Source organism: Dipodomys ordii, unplaced genomic scaffold (assembly GCF_000151885.1).
Source record: "Dipodomys ordii isolate 6190 unplaced genomic scaffold, Dord_2.0 Scaffold178, whole genome shotgun sequence".
Taxonomy (NCBI): domain Eukaryota; kingdom Metazoa; phylum Chordata; class Mammalia; order Rodentia; family Heteromyidae; genus Dipodomys; species Dipodomys ordii.
Window position 1 is genome coordinate 604,706 of NW_012267394.1, and position 7,105 is coordinate 611,810.

Genomic DNA, 7,105 nt, shown 5'->3' on the forward strand with positions numbered 1-7,105 from the left:
AAGTACCTTTTTGAGCTTCATTTTCCCAAGGCTTGCTTGTTTAGCAAGGCATTTCACCAACTGGTCTTTTGAATCCCTTCTGCTAGAGGAAGGCTGGGGCAGGGGGGTCACCTGAAACTAAACTGGCCTGATTTTTATCCAATTTTAGACAATGCACTTTACAAGTTGTTACATTGTCAGGACTAGCTGAAAAGTCAAAACTCAGCATACAGCCTTCTCTGTGACTGAGCCCAGCTGTAGGCTGGAACTTTTATTCCCCCAAAGATGTTCAAATAAATAACAAATACACAGATAAACACAAAAACCAAGGATCCACATTTAAAACTGGTACCAATTCTAAAGACAACAACCGAAGGGTCTGCTGAGAGTCTGTCACTCTCACCCATACCTTCCCCACCTCAAAAAAAAAAACACACAGAACAGAGAACAATCAGGTTTCAGTGAATGGGGTGACATATCACCAACATTTGCAAGTGGGACTCAAATCCCATCAACCCCTTCTACTCACTTCCAGAGGATTTTACTTTTAAATTCCTGCAAATGTTGACCCAGGGGCCTTCCAAGGTAGAAGAGAAGTCCAAGTCATCTTGGGGCAAGGGAACTAAGTCCCTAGTGGCCATCCCCTCAGACTGGCAGATTCTTCCTCATACTCAGACCCCCCTGAGCCAAGGCCTAAGGCTAAGATAAACCCCAAATGACAAACAGAACACTCTACACAAAGACACAACTTAAGACAAAGACATGCTGCACATTGTAAATTGACAAACCCAAAGTGCCAGACTATAGTTTCTCCACACAATGTCCCATTGACCAGAGTTGCTCCAAACAAATGTCCACACTAAAAAGCAATTTACCCAGAGGGGTCTGGGGATGTCTCCCATAGATCCCGCTGGCAGTCTTTTAGCGCGTCCACCAAGACTGTTTGCCTGCCCACCGCAGGCAACCAATACAAAACCTGCCCACCCCACGCAACCAAAATACAAATAAAACACAAAGCAAAAATACAAATAAAACACAAAGCGGCAATGCCTTAAGTTACCGGCGGGGTTTTTGCGAGTCTGTGTGGGGGAGGGTTTTATGAGGGGATCCTGGACGAGCCCCCAGAAATGTTGTATGTACTCGGAACCCCCGAAAGACCACCAGATACCACGGCCAATGCAAACAGCAAAAGAGTAGTTTATTTGCAAGCTTGAACTTGTTCCTCTGCGCACTTGGTATCCGGTGACGCTAAGAGGCCCCAAGCACAAAATCAGCACAGCTTTTATAGCATTGAACAAACAATTTAGGGGATTTTCACACACGCAGTTACATGATTGGTTAACATTTATAAAGATTGCATAGTCATTTTTTATTGGCTCATGTACCAAAGTTTGAGTCCACCCTAACCGCACTGCCCTTTTTCTGAACTATTGGTCCACGTTTGACAGTTCGATGGTTGCAAAACCATTATGTTCTGTTCCTGGAACACTTGGGCAATTGTTCTGTTTCTTAAGGGTGCGGAAGGTTGATGGCAACTAAGAATTGTTTTTTTTTCTCTCTCTCTCTTGGAGTTACTCTGAGGGCAGCCTAGCACAAGATGATGGGGTTAATCTCAAAATGGAGTTACTTTAGCTCTTCAGTCTCAATTGATCCTGTGCGGATTACAATGTGACAGTGGAATGTCCTCTTCTGGTATGGTCTATTTGGAGTTCTAAAGGATTCTTGTATATGAATGGGCCTATCTTTTTGTATGTTTGAGAAGTTCTCTGCTACGATCCTGCTAAATTTCCTAGAAATTTCACTTCTATCTCTAGGCCCAACTATACACCTATTAGCTTCAAACTAGTTTTTTTGATGGTGTCTTCTAAATGTTGAATAGATTTGTTGTATTTCTTGGATTTTTCTTGAATACTTGTCTGTTCTTTCTGTACAATGTCTAGGCTTTCTTCAATCCCAGAGATTCGATCTTCTTCATGGTCTAACCTACTTTCAAGACTTTCTACGTTGGTTTTGTTTATTTCCTTTCCTTCTAATTGGTCAGATTTGATGGCTTCAAATTCTTTGTTGGAGCTTTGTTTTAGGTCTTGTATGGACTTCTTTACCTCTTTAATTTGGTTTTGAGTGTTCATTCTCAAATCTCTTAGTTGACTGGTTATAGATTCATTAGTCTCTCTTTCCTTCTGTTGGATTTCATTCAGCATTCCTTTTGTGGCCTCCATGGATTCCTCCAGCTTTCTCTTTGTGGATAACATGATTACTTCTATTAATATTTGTTTATTCTCATCCCACTTATGCAAGTTCTCTATTAATCTTAATTAATCTTATTAAGCCTTCTCACGCTTGTGATATGACTGTATTAATCTTTAGTTTGTCTTATCACACTCACAAATTTCCCCATCATGCTCATACACAGCCTTTGTCATCCTTTCAATCTTTTCATTCAGCATATTTACCACTAGTGTTTGTAAAGCATTTTGGGAGCTCTGCTCTGGATTATTCAATAACTAGTCTGTTGCCTGATTGTCATGAGCAGCATTTGAGATACCTGGACTTGCCATTTTTCTTGTGTTTCCCTGGCTTGTTCTGCCCATTTGGGTATGAAAGCAAAACCAATACTGCACTGGCACACTATTTTGAGGCAAGGATCAACCCAGAGCCCTGTAGTTCCACAGATTGTTTGACACAGTCAGACTGAGTACAGATACAATCTAGTTCAACAGCTAACAGCTAGGATCTTTGGACTAAAAAAAAAATCAACCAAGGAGTCAGAATATGAGAAATTAATAGATTTAGGGAGAATTGTAATGAAAAAAAATAAGATTAGAGGAATGTGGGGAGGGAAAGGGAAAGAGGGAAGATGACTAAGACCTAAATTCAGAGAGAGGAAAAGGATAGAAAGAAAGAAGTGCGATAAAGAAAAAGGAAAAATAAATAAAAAAATTGAAAATGGAAACAAAAAATATGTATCTATAAAGAAATAATCCTACAATTAAAGGAATTAAGGCTGAGAGTTTGTGAATTGAGTAATCAATATCTGAATTAAGTACACACACAATAAAGGATAGGGTCTAATAATCAAAGATGCATATGTGTCTGAGGATGAACTGAACAGCAATTAAGTAAAGCAAAAAAGGAAAAGAACCAAAAGGTAAAAGAGTAGAAAGACAATTAAAAAGAAAAAAAACTAACATAAAATTGAAAAATAAATATTTTTTAAACTTAAAAACAATTAGGTAGAAAAAAGAATTCTTCGGGTTTTTTTTCTTTTGGGGGGATGAGGGAAGATCTTGTGTTTCCCCTTGTCCATAACCAGTCTCTTGGTGGAGTATCTGGTTTGCCTCTGGTGTTTGGTTTTTCTATGGCTTGATTGGTTTCTTAAATCAGTTTCAGCAGGTAGAAAGAAGCTCCGCTTTACTAAGGACTTTCTGACCCTTCTCCCAGGCTAGTTAAGTGGGACACCGGTCTGCTTTGATTATCACAAAAGAGGGATATGGTTGTTCCCTCTAGCTTGGAATTCCTGTGAGGGAGCTAGATTGTGGGTAAAGTTGAGGCCTGTCAGCAATCACTAGCTTTTCCCTGAGGTTCTAGCTCCTGAGACACTCAAGCAGCCCAGCCTGGAACCATTCTCAGGATTTATGTGTACTGAGTTTCCAATTGGTTTTCTTTTAACCTCTTGCAGCTGGAATTGCTCCCCCATGCTACAGAGGGGTGGAGCAGCCTCTGGCTGTTTGCCCAGTGAAGAAAGTCAACACGTCCTGGGCTGACCTCCCTCTGTCTAGGAAAGGCAACTTTCCCTGGAGGTGGAGCTGAGCCCTGCATGTCAGGTTCCTTAGACCTGTTGAATGGCTCCTATTGTCTTCTTCCAAGGCCTGAATTATGGGCCAGATGCTCTGGCCCAGTCTTTGTCAGTATCAAAGATGAAGTTCTTCTCCAGTGGTGGGGGAAGGGCTACCTTCCCACTGCTGCTCTTTGAGTAAGAGTGAGGATGTCTGGTGTGGTACTCAAGCCTGTACCTCTGGGCCATCCACAGTCTGAGACTATCTGTGGTCAGCAGGATGAATATTTCTGCTCCTTGTCTATTTTTGCTGGAGGTGAGTAGAATCTGCTTGCAGACTATCTATAGCACCTTAGTCCCGGGCTCTGTCTGTTGATGTGGTGGCCACAGCAGCTGCTGTTGCCACTGCTGCCACTGATATGGACACCAGCAAGTGCTGTCTCCTTAACCAAGCTGCCTGAATTTTTCCTCTCTGGCTAAACTGCCTATGCTATGATAGCATACTTGGTGTGACTCCTTAGCCTTGAACTTTTCACTAGAACACTAAAAATGGTTTCTACATGAAAGCTTGTTTAGCCTCCAGCTTCTCCCCTGCAATCTTCTTCCAGACACTAGCATTTTAAAATAGTGCTTTCTTCAGTTTCCCATTAACTACTAACTCTATAAACAAAAGAAATCTATAATATATATTTGTATAATGATAGAGTATATATGATATGAATTTTAACAAATCAACGTGATATATGTTTATTTCTAAGTAATATGCTGAAAATCGTATTTTTGCATTAAATTTTATTTTATAAACTATATGTTTCCTTAAGTTATCAAATCCATTGACCACTGCATCTCTTTCTGATCTGTGTTGTGTGGAATTAAATAAAAGTAGAGTGTCAAATTCTGTTCTATAAAGGATTAGACAATAAATATTTTACCTTTGTATGCCATACAATCTGTATCACAACCCCTTAGAAAGCCTTAAATTACATGTAAGTAATTAAGAAAAATGAATATGGCAAACTTCCAATACTACTTTTATTTATGAAAATGTATAGACCAGTGTTTTCTGGCCCTTGAAATACAACATTTGGTATCACAAGTTAGCCAAGATCACCCTTCAGATTTATTCTGGGTAAACATTGTCATTTACATGGATTTGCCTTCTTTTGACATCAGCAACTCACAGAGTTATTCTTTAAAATATATACACCTGTGAGTACCATCCAAATAGGTGTGCTGACAACATATTCAAAGTAAAAACTGTTTTGTGTTACCATTTCTCCTCTCCTCTGCTGTTCTCAAGTAAACGCATAACTGGATTCATCTGTTTATCTTTCTCAATGTGATTCTGAAGGAAAATTTACATGTTAAAATTTCATCTTTGGCTCTAATAATGGGGATGCACTGGTGCATGAGCGAAGTCTGACCTAAATTACATAAATAAATTTACATTCCTGGTACGGTAAATAAGCCTGTCATCCCAGCAGGAGGCCAGGGATTGTGGAGGATTGTGCTCCTAGGCAATTTAGGCAAAAACTCTATCAGAAAACAGAGGGAAAGTAGAGAACTAGGGATATGGCTCCATGGTAGAGCACTTGAAAATGAGAACTTGAGTTTAATTCCCAATAACACTCCCTGAATATTAAAAAAGAAATTTATATTGAGAAATTCAGGAACATTTTGCTTGTGGTTCTCTACCCATCATACCAGTTAGTTAAGCAGCCTTGCCCTTTCAGGAAAACCTAATTTCCCCTAAATCTGTTTAGTTCCAAGTCCATGATAGTCCTTCCCTTGACACTACTTCTCACACTGACTTATTTAGCCATTTTGAAGAGGATTAAGGGCTTGGTTGTCTCAGCATGACAAATATGTTGTGCAGCTTTGAGCTGTAGCTCAAAGTTAGAATGTCAGGTAAAGAATTCTGCAGATAGAAACCCATTGCACCTTCAAATCCATATCAGAAAGGCATCAAAGGTTCTGTTTTAATTTGGAAGTTGAGATTTACCAGAAACCAAGAAATACAAACAGTTATCATCAATGCCATGCTTTTGCAAGCTTAATCCACAGGTTTAGAGTTTCATTGACCCTTGTGGATCTGGAGATTACCTTGCTTCTCCCAGAATACCATGTAATAAAAGAAAGTTGATCAATGAAAGGAGACCTAGACTGCATGTGAAAAGACAGCTATGGAGAACAATAAAACAGTTTAATTTCATGGAGAAGCTCTATATAATTCTTTCCAAATATTTTAAATTCAGAATCTTTTTTGTTCTTTTTTGCCATTGCCTTTAAAAAATTTCTTGTAAAGGTGATGTACAGAGGCTTTACAGTTACATAAGTCAGGTATTGGGTAATTTCTATTGAACAGTGTCACCTCTTCCCTCATTTCTTCCTAGTTTTTCCCTCCTAGCCCCCATCCTCCAAAAGTTGTGAAGCTCATTTTCAACAAGTGTCTAGTATCACTGGCTGCATTTGTTAAAATTTTGTCACTCATTTCTGTGTTTCCCCTTTGCTTCTCCAAATCAGATACGCTTACAAACAAGACAAAAGATACAGAAATTAAAAACAGTGACAAAAGGGGAAAAAACAGAAAAAGTACAATAAAAAATCTCATTTCCATTTCTTGGAGTACATTTTGGTAAGCATTATTTCACATGATTATATGCACATAGCTATTGAGCCCTTATGATCCTCTCCTAAGAATAATCTCCTTTGGTCTCACTGTGGGATTGTTTAGCATCTTCTTTATTTTATCATGTCTAAGTATATTTTTGTCTTTTACTATCTGGTGGATTTTCTTGTAGATTTATAGGCACATTCTAGTTACAACAAATGAGGTAAGCCATGCAACCTCCATTTCTTTGGTTTTTGCTTACTTCACTTAATATAATTTTTCCAAGTCTTTCCATGTCATGCATTCTTATGGAAACATAGAATCCTGTTGTGTATACATACCACATTTTCTTTATGCATTCATCCACCAATGGGAATCTGGACTGATTCCATATCTTGGCTATGGTGAACAATGATTCAATGAACATGGTTGTTCTGGGGGCCTCAGTGTGACCTGGTTTGTGGTCAATTGGATAAATGCCCAGGAGTGGGATTGCTGGGTCATAGGGAATGTTCAGTCTTTTGAAGAACCTCTATACTGCCTTCCAGAGTGGTTGAACAAGTTTACATTCCCACCAACAATGTAGTAGCACAGAATTTTTTATTCCTCATAAAACAATACCGGGGCAAACCTCTGCATTTTAATTTGGAAACGTTGTCAGAAACTGATTTTTGGCTTTGCTCCAGATAAGTTGTAAGGGTTAATTTATTTGACAAGAGAATCTAGCTGTTATAATTTTG